Source organism: Hipposideros armiger, unplaced genomic scaffold, assembly GCF_001890085.2.
Source record: "Hipposideros armiger isolate ML-2016 unplaced genomic scaffold, ASM189008v1 scaffold_42, whole genome shotgun sequence".
NCBI lineage: Eukaryota > Metazoa > Chordata > Mammalia > Chiroptera > Hipposideridae > Hipposideros > Hipposideros armiger.
The window spans coordinates 5,023,282-5,036,918 of record NW_017731392.1 but is presented as its reverse complement, the minus strand read 5'-3'; positions in this window follow the sequence as shown (position 1 = coordinate 5,036,918).

Genomic DNA, 13,637 nt, shown 5'->3' with positions numbered 1-13,637 from the left:
CACATATAAGTGAAATCATATGGTATTTGTCTTTCTCCGACTGACTTATTTCACTTAACATAATAGTCTCTAAGTCCATCCATATCATCCCAAATGTTACGATGTCATTCTTCTTTATGGCGGAGTAATACTCCATTGTATAAATGTACCACAATTTCTTAATCTAGTCGTCTACTGATGGATATTTCGGTTGTTTCCAAGTCTTGGCTATTGTGAATAGCGCTGCAATAAACATAGGGGTACATATATTTTTTCGAATTGGCATCTTGGATTTCTCTGGATAGATACCCAAGAGTGGAATTGCTGGGTCATACGGTAGTTCGAATAATTTTTAAGTGTACAGTTCAGTGACATTAAGTATATTCACATTGTTGTGTGTCTATCACCACTGTTCATCTTCACAAATTTTTTATCACTCCAAACTGAAACTTTGCACATATTAGACAGTGACTCCCTATTCCCTCTCCTCCCATCCCCTGACAACCACCATTCTACTTTCTGCCTCTATGAATTGGCTATCTAGGTACCACATAGAAGGGAAACAATTTTGTGTCTGGCTTATTTCACTTAGTATAATGTCTTCGTGGTTCATCTCTGTTGTATATTTTTCAAATAAATAAATTCTTTGTATTCCATACCTCTCAATTTTTCCCAGAAATGCAGACTAGAATGAAAGTCCCAAGAAGGAGGACAGAAAGCTTTAGAGGTTTTAGGGAAGGAGAATAGAGAGATACATGAGATCTGGTGCTTCCAGACCAGGAAAGAGAGGATCAAAGTTGTGGACAGGTGTGGGCAGTGAGTGGGTGATGAAGAGGAAGGGAGCAATCCAGAGGAAGAAAGATGTGTTCCCCCACTTTTCACCAGGAAAGCCCCCTGGATCCACTCCCAAAACTTCAGTTAGACCAGGGATTCTTACTCTGGGGTCTGTGAATCCCTAGGAAGTCCACAGGTGGACTTTTGAGGTATACGTTCCAAGATCATATGTATTATTTTGAGCATGTGGGCATCTGGATGGCAAGGTCCATAGCTTTAATCAAATACTTTCTTGGAGATCCATAATCCATTACAGATAGATAAATAGGTATAAAAATACATAAAATCCACTATACAGTATATATGATTTACTTTGGAGCGATGGAAATGTTTTGGAACCGGATAGTGGTGATGGTTTCATAACACTGTGAATGTATTAAATGCCAATTTTATGTTATGTAAATCACACCTCAACAGATGATTTAGAAGAAGAGGTGTGGGTTGACACTGATGACACCCATTTAGATGGCCATTCTGAGCTTCAGTCTCTCACATGGAATTACTCGTGGACGGCTGCACTGAGATGGCCCTGACTGGTACCCCAAACTCCAGAATTCAGTTTTTCACTCTCCCTTTTTATACCTGCTCTTCCTCCTCCTTTCTCTGTTTCAGTAACTAGCACCACTACCATCGATGACCCAAGCTGGAAACCTGGGAATAATCCTTGATATCTCCTGTTCCTTCTTTCTTCCTCTCCTTCCACATCCAATCTCTGTATCCAGTTTATACTACCTCCTAAATATGTCTCATGTCTTTGCACTTCTTTCTATCCTCATTACCACTTTGCACCACCATCACCCCTCACCTCAGGGTGCAATAGCCTCTTAATCAGTCTATTTAATTAGGCATTCTTGCAGTGCCAAGTAACAGAACAAACCCAACTTAAAATTGGGTTGATTTCCCCCCACATTGCAAGAAATCTAGAGATAGTCATGGCCTTGCTTCAGCAGTCTCTGTGAGAGTTTTCATGTCTACATTCATCTTGGCTTTTCTGTCGGGCTTATCTCATGGGATAAGGCATCACACCTGCATTCAAGACTGGAAGAAGGCATAAAGGTAGTGCCTGATCTTTTCATTAGAAAAGCAAAAGTTTCCCCAGAAGTTCTTTGGAAGACTTTCCCTTATTTTTCATTAGCCAGAATTGGGCCCCCAACTCTTATCATCACACCCAGCTGCAAGGGGTAGCTGAGAAAGTAGGAAACAAGCTAGCTACAGTTAGCTCAGATCAGCGGCAAACTATGGTCCTTGAGCTAAGAATGGGTTTTACATTTTTAGAGGGTTGTTAACTCAACAGAGACTATGTGACTCACAGAGCATAAAGGATTTATTATCTGATTCTTTACAGGCAAATTTTACTGATCACTTGATTAGATCAAATATAATTTCCTAAAACGTGGGCCTCATCAGTTTAAAATCCTTTAGGGCATCTCAAATAAAGTGGACTTTTTAGCCTTACCTGGAACAAGCCCTAGGAAGTTTTGCCTGGTTTTGCTGACCTTTCCAATCTCTTTTCTACCTTACACTCTGTGGTTCAGCTATACTGGACTAATTCTTGTAGGCTTCTGTATTAGTTTTCTATTGTTTTGGTAACAAATGGCCACAAACTTAGTGGCTTAAAACAACACAAATGTATTATCTTACAGTCCTGAAGGTCAGAATTTTGAAATGAGGTTTTTTTTGGACTAAAATCAAGGTATAAACAAGGCTAAGTTCCTTCTGGGGGCTCTGGGGGAGAATCCTGAGAAACGTTCCCTTGACTTTTTCAGCTTCTAGAGGCTGCCTGCATTCCTGGTCCATCACCTCTTCCTCCATATGCAAAGCGAGCATTGAAGTATTTGCAAATTTCTCTCTGGCTCTGGTCCACCACCACCTCCCTCTTTCATGTAAAAGGAACTGTGATTACACTGGGCCACCCAGATAACCCAGAATACCCTTTTTATCTCAAGATCCTTAATTTAATCACACCAGCAAAGCTCTTTTTGCCATGTAAGGTAACATATTCACAGATTCTAGGGATTAGAATGTGAACATCTTTTGTGGGGGGAGGGGTGCATTATTCTGCCTACCACAGTGCTTCACTCTGTCTGGCTGGGTCTTTACTATTAATGCTCTTTGTTCCTGAGAGAGCTTTTTCTTTGACCTGGCTAAACCCAGTTTATCCTTCAGCCCTAGCCTAGGTGACATTTCTTCTAGGAATGGATTTCTCCTGGATTTCATCAACATGTTTCTTCAGCACTCAGTACTTCTCTGTCTTAGCAATAATCACACTATATGAAATGACTTGATTATGTGTCAGTCTCCGACAACAACACATGAGGGCAAAACCATGTTTGTCTTCCCTGGTGTTGTATCTCCAACTTGGTGTGTGGCACATAATAGGCACTCAACATGTATTTGTTGAGTGAGTGAATGAATGAATGAATGAATGAACAAATGAACTGGAAGAAAAGGGATTCTGGAATCCCTTTTGGAATTCTGGAATACCAAAGCTCTAGCTTTGCTTTCAGAGCCAGCAGGAGAGCAGATGAGCAAAGGAACGACCTGTTCCTCTGAATTTCTTCTTGGCCTCCAGTAAAAAGGTCAAGTAGCAAGGTTAGCATCAAAGCTGCAGAATTCCCCAACTGGTATATACAATCAGACCTCAGTCCCCAAATGACCTGAAAAGTTTATAACCCAGCCTCATTTACCTACACAGCCTTTCCACACTCTCCTTCCCACATACACCACTACTTAACTGTCACAGAGCTTGTTACCTTCCCCTAGATCACTATATTAGCCCCGAAAGCTATAATTGTCACCTGAAGGGCTATTAAAGTGCCTCTGATATTTCCCTATTGGCTCTTTACTAAAGAGTCAGAGAGGAAGCCACTGAATTTAGAACTTTGGCTCTGGACACTGCTTGCCATGTCTTCTGTTCTTCATATTTCAGAGTCTTTATCAAATGCCTGCTTGCATAGATATTGACCAGATTAATAGAGACAGGCTTGGATGGCTACATATGACAGACTGACCAATGAGTCTCAACCCTATGTGTTCATAAGAATCAACTGGGATACTTTAAACAATGCCAATACTTAGGTTCCACACAAAACATCTAAATCAGAATTTCTGGAGGTGGGCCTACACCCACTTGTTGTTGTTGATGTTTTTAAGCCTCCCAGGTAAGAGTGACCAACTGTTCCAGTTTTCCCAGGGCTAAGGCATTTCCCTGGAAAAGAGACATCAAATCCTAAAACCAGGATGGTCCCAGGCAGTTGATGTTGGTCACTCTTTCAGGGGATTCTAATGTGCATCTAGGGCTGAGAATAACTGATACTGTTTTTGTTGGTCAAGAAAGTAGATTTCCCCACATGGAAGGTATTACAGTTGTTCTATGGTTTTCTCCATCCCATATTGTGATGGTAAGGCTAGTAAACAAAGAAGATTTGAGTCCTGGCTTTGTCTCTTATTAAGGAAACTTGGACAACTAAATCTCCCTGAAATTGATTTCTTCATCTGCAAAATGGTAATGATAAGACCTACCTCACCTGAACTAGTTGAGGGTTTGAATTGTAAACAGGTACTACTTCTAGTTAACTTAATCAGAAAAGGAATGTATTGGAAGGTGCTGGATAGTTCCGTGGGCAAAAAAAGGGGTTCTATGTAAAGTAACCTCACAGGGATGATCTGATCATAAATTGTTAACTGGGCAGGTCATGGTGGACAGTCACGCCCAGGCCTGTAACTTCCTTAGTGAAAAGTTTGTTGTTGTTGTTTTTTAAATTAAAGTTTATTGGGGTGACAATTGTTAGTAAAGTTACATAGGTTTCAGGTGTACAATTCTGTAGTACATCGTCTATGTATCACATTGTGTGTTCACCACCCGGAGTCAGTTCTCTTTCCATTAGTGAAAAGTTTTTAAGCCCTGTCCATTATTCTTGTGCATCTAGATTAACATACCTTTGAGATACCAGAAGAAATAACACCTCGAAGGCATAACCGCCCTTAAGAAAGCACATAGGCTTCCAATCCAATTCCAGCCTTGCTTTCTCTCACCCTCATGTAATCTTCCTTATATTCCTCCCTAAATTTCAAATACATAAAAGAAGCTGCAAAACTGTTTTCTCTCCAGAGCATTTGAGAACTTGCTCTCTGGCATTTGTCGTCATTTGGCTCAAATAAACTCTTAGGAAAATTCTCTGCAGGTTTGGATATTCTTGTTGATATTTCACAGACTCAATGGGAAGGCTGGAAAAGCTGGCTCTGGTTGGTCAGCATCTAAGAGAGAAAACATGCAGCCAAGACACTTCTCTCTCCCCTAACACACACACACACACACACACACACACACACACACACACACACACACACACACACACACACACACAAGGCCTGTTTAGGACACCACCAGGTGCTGCAGCCCTTGACTCTTGACTTCACCACAATCTCATGAATAATTTCTAATTGGCTCTGAGATGTTGCAGCCATTCTCTCAAGAGCCTGTTCCAGGATGAACATATAATTGGCTCCACTAAGTTATACTGCACACTCTTAACTGCTTGAGGTTAGGAAGAGGGGCCATTCAACACACTTTTGAGAAAGCACTTTTAAAAGGGTAAAACCTATTCTGGCTGCACAGTAGGATTGCCTGGGGAGTTTGTCAAAGATCAGAATCTCAGGGGTTGGGAAAGGGAAATCTTCATTTTGAATATACTAAATGACCCTTAAACTCATTGAAATCTGAGAACTATTGTGTCAGAGGTCCTTCTCTACACTGAAAAAGACTGGGGGAGGTCAGAAAACCCTTTTCATTTATTGTTCCTGAGACAAGGTGGGAGTGGTTTTGTAGGGGTTTTTTAAAGATTTTTATTAAAAATATAGCAAACAAGGGGCCGGCCGAGTGGCTCAGTTGGTTAAGAGCTCGCTCAAGTGTTTGAGCTCTGAGCAACAGCAGTTCGATGCCCGGCCCGATCTGAGCTGCCGCTGAGCTGCCAACAGGTAGCAGGATGGCTCAGCTAAAAAAAATGTATATATATAGCAAACATACAATATTATATTAGTTTCAGGTGTACACCATAGTTATTCAACATTTATATACCTAAAGAAGTGATCAGCATGATAAGTCCAGCAACCATCTGACACTGCACCACGCTATCACGATATTATTAACTATATTCCCTTATGCTGTACATTACATCCCCGTGACTTATTTGTTTTCTACCAGAAAATTGGGACCTCTTATTCCCCTTTACCTTCCCCCCCTTTTTTAATTTTTCAATTACAGTTGACATTCAATATTATTGTATATTAATTACAGGTGTACAGCATAGTGGTTAGACATCTACATAATTTAAGAAGTAACTTACTTCTGGCACTATACATAGCTATTGACTGCATTCTCTATGCTTTACTTTACATCTACATGGCTATTTTTTAACTACCAATATGTACTTCTTAATCCCTTCACCTTTTCCACCCTGCCCCTCAACCCCCTCATATCTATCATCCCAACAAATCTATTACCCATTTGACACTATAAGTAGTTGCTACAATATTATTGACTATATTCCTTATGCTATACCCTGCATCCCCATGACTACTGTGTAACAACCAATTTGTACTTCTTAATTCCTTCTCCTCTTTTCACCCATACCCCTAACCCCCTTCCCATCTGGCAACCATCATAATGTTGTCTGTTTCTATGAGTTTGTTTCTGTTTTGTTTATTTTGTTCTTTAGGTTCCACATGTAAGTAAAATAACATTGCATCTGTCCATCTGTCTTTCTCTATCTGATGCTCCACTCAGCACAATACCCTCCAGGTCCATCCATGTTGCCACAGGTGGCAAGAACCCATTACCACCCATGGCTGAGCAATATTCCATTGAATATATGTACCACCTCTTCTTTACCCATTCATCCATCAACAGACACCCAGGCTGCCTCCACATCTTGGTCATTGTAAACAATGCTGCAACGAACATATGGATGCACACGTCCCCTTGAATTAGCGTTTTGTGTTTCTTTGGATAAATACCCAGAAGTGGGATAACTGGCTCCTTATTTGTCTCTTGTTATATAGCCTTTGTTTTCAAGTCATTTTGTCTGGTATATCACTACCCCTGCTGCTGTTTGTTTGTTTCCATTTTCATGAAATATCTTTTTCCACCCCTTTTCTTTCAGTCTGTGTGTATTTCAATCTGAAGTGAGTCTCTTGTAGGCAGTATATGTAAGGGTTTTGTTTTTCTATCCATTCAGCCACTCTATGTCTTTTGAGTGAGGCATTTAATTCATTTACATTGAAAGTAATTGTTGATAGATATGTAGCTATTGCCATTCTATTATTCATATTTTTTATCTTTCTATTTTCATCTTAAAGAAGCCCCGCTAAGATTCCTTGTAATACTGGTTTGGTTGGTGATGAACTCCATTAGCTTTTACTTGTCTGGGAAGCTCTATCAGTCCTTCAATTTTAAATGATGACCTTGCTGGGTAGAGTACTCTTGGTTGTAGGTTCTTACTTTTCATTACTTTGAATATTTCCTGTCATTTGACTATTTCCTGCCAATCCCTTTTGGCCTGCAAAGTTTCTGTTGAGAAATCAGCTGACAATCTTATGGGAGCTCCCTTATAAGTTCCTAGTTGCCTTTCTCTTGCTGCTTTTAGGATTCTCTCTTTGTCTTTCACCTTTGCTATTTTAACTGTAATGTGTCTTAGTGTGGGCCTGTTTAGGTTTATCTTGTTTGGGATTCTTTGTGCTTCCTGGGCTTGTATGTTTATTTCCTTCTCCAGGTTAGGAAAGTTTTCAGTCATTATTTCTTAGGTTCTCAATCCCTTGCTTTCTCTCTTCAATTTCTGGTATCCCTATGATGTGAATATTGTTATGCTTGATGTTGTCCCAGAGGTCTCTTAAACTAGACTCATTTTTTAATATTTATTTATTTATTTTTAAAGATTTTATTGGAGAAGGAGAACAGTATTGGGGAAGGGGAATAGCCAAGTTGTTGTCCTTCAGTCTTAGTTGTGAAGGGCACAGCTAGCTCAGCTCCATGTCCAGCTGCCATCCTACTGACCATCTACAGCCCATAGCCGCTTAAGGTGCCTTGTTCAACCTTAGTTGTGGGTGGGCATAGCCCACCATCCCATGCGGGAGTCAATCAGGCAACCTTGTTGTTAGGAGCACCTGCTCTCACCAGCTGAGCTATCCTGCCACCTGTTAGCAGCTCAGCGGCAGCTCAGCTCTGGCACAGCTCACTGGCCCATGTGGGAATCAAACCAGCAACGCTGTTGCTCAGAGCTCACGCTCTTAACCAACTGAGCCACTCGGCCAGCCCTAGCCTCATTTTTTTAAATTCCTTTTTCTTTTTGCTGTTCTGATTGGGTATTTTCTACTACTTTTTCCCCCCAAATTGCCGATTCAACTCTCTGCTTCATCTAGTCTGCTAGTGATTCCTTCTAGTGCATTCTTCATTTCAGTTATTGTATTCTGCATTTCTGACTGGTTCTTTTTATGATTTTTATGTCCTTTTTGATGCGTGCTATCACGTTGTTGAAGTTCTCACTAAGTTCCTTGAGCATCCTGTTTTGAACTCTGTATCTGGTAGGTTGCTTGCCTCCATTTCATTTAGTTCTAGTTCTGGAATTTTCTCCTGTTCATTCATTTGGGATGTATTTCTTTGTTTCCTCATTTTGGCTGCCTCTCTGTGTTTGTTTCTCTGTATTAGGTAGATCTGCTACATCTCCCAGTCTTGGCCAGGTGGTCTTATATAGTAGGTGCCCTGTGGGGGCCTAGCACAGTCTTCCTGGTCACCTGGGCCAGGTGTTCCAGAAGTGTCCCTTGTGTGGGTTGTGTGTACCCTCCTGTTATAGTTGAGCCTTGATTGCTATTGGCACATCAGTGGGCGGGATTGACCCTCAGACTGACTGTGGGGTTTGGCCACATCCACAGCTTATGGGCTGCTGTGTGTGTGTGTGGAGGGGCTTACCCCACTGAGTGGGATTCACCCCAGTGGGCTGTGATGCCTCTTGAGACTACCCTTTGTGTGTGCCACCTGTGGGGCAAATTGGGTAGTGTTCTGAAGCCAACCTCCAAGTATGTTGGTTCTGGGGCCTCTTGGGAGGGGCTCCAGTGCAGGCCCAGGTCACCCACTGTCTGTGACTGACCAGGGACAGGAGCTACAAAGCAATCCACAGTTTGCTGCCTGTTCTAAACCTGGAGTCACATGAGAGAAGCCACACTGCAAACTGAGGACAGCTGCCATCAGTACTGGGCCTAGCTAGGGCAGTTCCGCAAAAAGCCAGGACACCCTGAGGCCTACTGCCACTTGCTGGCTCCCTTAACATTCAGCCACTGAAAAAGCCTCATGTGGTATGCAAGTTGGGTGAGGCAGGGTTTCAGGCAGTCACTAGAGTGGGAAGAGCTGTTCAACAGATTAATGTAGATTCTAGATTGGTGTCACTGTTGAGCCTAGAGCTATTCAGCAAAAACCTCAGAGCACACTGAGGCCAGTCACTGTCCACCTGGGGCCCATGGACCCCCTATAGTTTTCCAAGAAAGAATGAATTGTGGGTGGGACTGACTGCTCGCTAAGAAAGTTCCTCTGACGTTGGAGTAGTTGGGTAGGGCAGGGTTCCAGGGAGACAACAGGGTGGAGCAGCAGAGCTCAATAGACCAATTCAGATTCATATTTGGCCATGGATATGGTGAGAGACTCAACGCAGGAAGGATGGGGCCAACCTGCCAGCTGCACAGAAGAAGAACGCCACACAGGGAAGATGATGATTGTCCTTCCAGTCCTTGCCCGGAAGCTACACAACTCAGTCTCCCTCATATGTCCCTGCTGTCCCATAAGTCACTGTCCCTCTGCCGGAGCCCAGGGTGAGTGCCTGCAAGCGAGTGAGTCTGTGTGCAGGTCCTTTAAGAGGATGGCTGGGTTTTCCACAGCCTTCTGTCTCACCCAGATGGTTAGTATTCCCACTGTTTTTCACAGCCTGATGTTGTGGGGACTCCTTTTGCCAGCACCAGTACAGCACCAGACTGGGGAATCTGGTGTGGGGCTGGGGTCCCTCGCTCCTCTAGAAGGAGCCTCCATGGCCAAGATATCCTTACCGATTCTCAACGGAGGTATGGGGCTAGTCCATTCACGTCTCTGCCTCTCCTACCAGTCTCAATGTGGCTTCTTTGTATCCTTAGCTTTAAAACTTCTGTTCAGCTGGACTTCAGATGGTTCTTCCAATTATAGATGGTTCTATAATTGAGTTGTAATTTTAATATGTGCACAGAAGGAGACAGGCACAATGTCTATCTGCTGCACCATCTTTGATCTCTCTCAGGTGAGTGTTTTAAAAAAGAATCTTCAGTACATAAATAATGCATACAACAGCATAATGTCTTAAATACAAAGAAAGAAATTATTTTGCAGTTCCTGTATATCTGATGATGATAAAACTCTAGTCATAGATAAAAATGATCTCCATGACTTAAGGAATATACGTCTCTCTGATCCTTATGCTTTACCTCTACAGTGGACCTCCTATCTGTGATTTCACTTTCCAAGGTTTTAGTAACCTGTGGTCAACTGTGGTCCAAAAATATTAAATGGAAAATTCCAGAAATAAACAATTCATAGGTTTTAAATTTCCTGCTGTTCTGAGTAGTGTGATGAAATCTCCTGCCATCCTGCTGTCCCTCCTGGGAAGTAAATCATCCCTTTGTTCAGCATATCCACACTGTACATGTGCCCTCTGAGCACTGGCCTCCCAAAATCTTACTGTTGTAGGTGTTGCAAGGTTGAACCCCTTGTAAAGACACAACAAGTCCAGGATGGGTTTCTAAGGTGGACTCTACTGACCAACGTACCTAGAGTCCATTGTTAGTATTTATAATAGGACATTATATGTGTATAAGACATATTCTTCTAGTGGGTATGATTACATGAAACCAACCCACAGAGGTAAAGTTAGAATGAGAACTGTCAAAAATCCAGAAAAAGTAAAATTAAAACCACCAGATCAGTAAAATAGTATTTAGTAAGAATTTATTGTGCACGTAAGAACAGTTTGCAAACTGGGAGTTTTCAAATACAAAGCTGATATGAAGTTCAGAGGCGTGATGTTACAGGATGTCGTGTCAAGTGAAAATGAGGAAGTTGTTTAATCTTTACAATGATTGGTTATTACAGGTAAAGATTTCTAGACAGCAGGAGATTGGTTAAAAGTGATTATGACGTTTTTAAGAAGATAATGTAAGTTTCTCTTATGCTTATCAGAGGCATTTACAAGAAATAACCTGAGTTTCACTAATATTCATGAAATAAGCTAGATTTACTTCTGCTTTCATGGCTCAGGGAATTTTCAAGTTTGGTCTCCATTTCGTATTTTAGTTTAATAGAAAAAAGGAGTCGGATGTCCTTTTAGAAGTATTTCTCTTAAACTATAGTATGGTAAGCAGATGTCCTACTGTACTCTAAAAACTATATTTCTAGTGAAATGTTTAGGACCAGCTATCATCTCACATCAGCATATTCTTTCCTCTGAGAACTACTAAGGAAACAGTGACAAGCCATTTGTCTAGATCGTTTTCCCACTGCATGCAGATCAAAAATCCCTTTATTAAATCTCATCTCTAGTGTAATTCACATTACAGTTAATAAAAAATACTTATGTTTAATTATTGTCATTTTAGACCTAGGTTGTGATTTCCCTAAGGAATTTGAAAACACATATTGTCTCCTCAAAAACATTTACAATCAAATTTGTTCAGAGGGAGATTGCTTTTCTGGGAGTATTTCCACAAGTGGCTAATTCCAGACATTTTATATTGACTCTCTTAACTTTAGATTTCTAGATAGAAAATTTCCTGATTGTTACTGAATTTTAGGGGTACCATTAAACACATAAAATTTATAATCTTAACCATTTCTAAGTGTGCAATTTAATGGTGTTAAGTGTATTCACCTTGTTGTGCAACAGTTCTGCAGAACTTTTTCGTCTTGCCCAACTGAAACTCTATACCCATTGAACAACAACTCTTCATTCTCCCTCCACCCCAGGCCCTGGCAACCACACCATTCAACTTTCTGTTTCTATAAATGTTACTATCTTAGCTACCTCCTATAAACAGAATCATATAGTATCTGTCTTTTTGTGACTGGCATATTTTACTTAGAATAATGTCCTCAAGGTTCAACCATGTAGAAGGTGACAGAATTTTATTCCTTTTTAAGGTTGAACAATATTCTATTGTAGGTACATACCACAGCTTGTTTATCCATTCATCTATCAGTGGATACTTGGGTTGCTTCCACCTGTTGGCTATTGTGAATAATGTCGCTATAAATATGAGTGTGAAACATGGTCTCTTTGAGTCCCTACCTTTAGTTCTTTTGAATATATACCCCAAGTGGGACTGCTGGATCATATAGTAGGTCTATTTTTAATTTTTTTGAAGAGCCATTAGGCTGTTTTCCATAGTGGTTGCACCATGTCCCACCAATAGTGCACAAGGGATCCAAGTTTTCCACATCCCTGCCAACACTTAAATTGTTTTGTGTTTTGTTAGTAGCCATCCTAATACGTGTGAGGGAGTATTTCATTGTGGCATTTCTCTAATGATTAGTGATGTTGAGCATCTATTCATATGCTTGTTGGTCATTTATATATCATCTTTGAAGAAATGTTTATTCAGGTCCTTTTCCCATTTTTTAATTCAGTCGTTTTGTTATTATTGTTGAATTGTAGTTCTACTGATAAGGATACTAACTCCTTATCAGTACATGACTTGCAAATATTTTCTCCCAATCTGTAGGTTGCATTTTCACTCTGTTGATTGTGTCTTTTGACGCACAGAAGTTTTAAGCTTGATGTAGTCCCATTTAGACAAATGGTATCTTCTTTTAGCCCTATATACTTCTCCTGTAAGGTTGAATTATTTTAATGTTTACACTGAAGTTACATTTTACCCAGATCTTTTTGAGTTCTAAAAATTAACTACTAAGGCAAAGGACAATATTCTGTTTTGTACCATTCTATTTTTTTTTAATGCTGATTACCCTATAAATTGATCTCATAACCCACTAATGGATCATAACCCAATAGTTGGAAAACATTGTCTTAAATCATTCATAAAATATTAATAGTGTCTTTTGTAGCTGATATTATCAGTTCCTCTCTCTATTAGTGTTTCTCTGTGGATCATAATTAATTCTGCAGTTTGTTTCTTGAAGACAAAGCCATTCCGACCCACTTTGTAAGACCATCTGAACAATGGTCCTCGCTGCCCGTGATATACAATTATTGTGGGGAATAATAGATTTTAATCACCTTCCTCTCTTTCTTCTCGAGCATTTGCAATCAGATCACACTTTTTTTTTTTTATTCAGTTTCTAGAAAGTGCTGCTCCAGTTTTGCCTTGCTTTGTATGTTGCTTTCAAGAAGTCTTATGCTATTCTCATTCTTTGGCACTTGTAAATTGTGTGTCCTTTTTTCCCTGGAGGCTTTCAGGATTTTTTTTCTTTATCTTTAAAATCTGACAGTTTTGCCGAGGTTTGTCTCAGAGTTAATCATTGTACGTTATCTTCTCAGGTATTTGGTAGGTCTTTTCAATATGTGGATTCAGGTCTGTCTTGTTTCTGAAAATGTTTCTTAGATTGTAGTTTTAAATTAGTTCTGTTCCATTGCTTTGTTTTCTTCTTCAGAGACTCAAGTTATGTCAGTGACTGTTCTTTGCATTTATTCTGTTTCTATGCCTCCCCTTTTTTTCTTCTTTATTTTTAAATTTTTATATTTATTTGTTTGTTTGTTTATTTATTTATTTATTGCCACATGGGGCCAGTATATTGCAGTTAA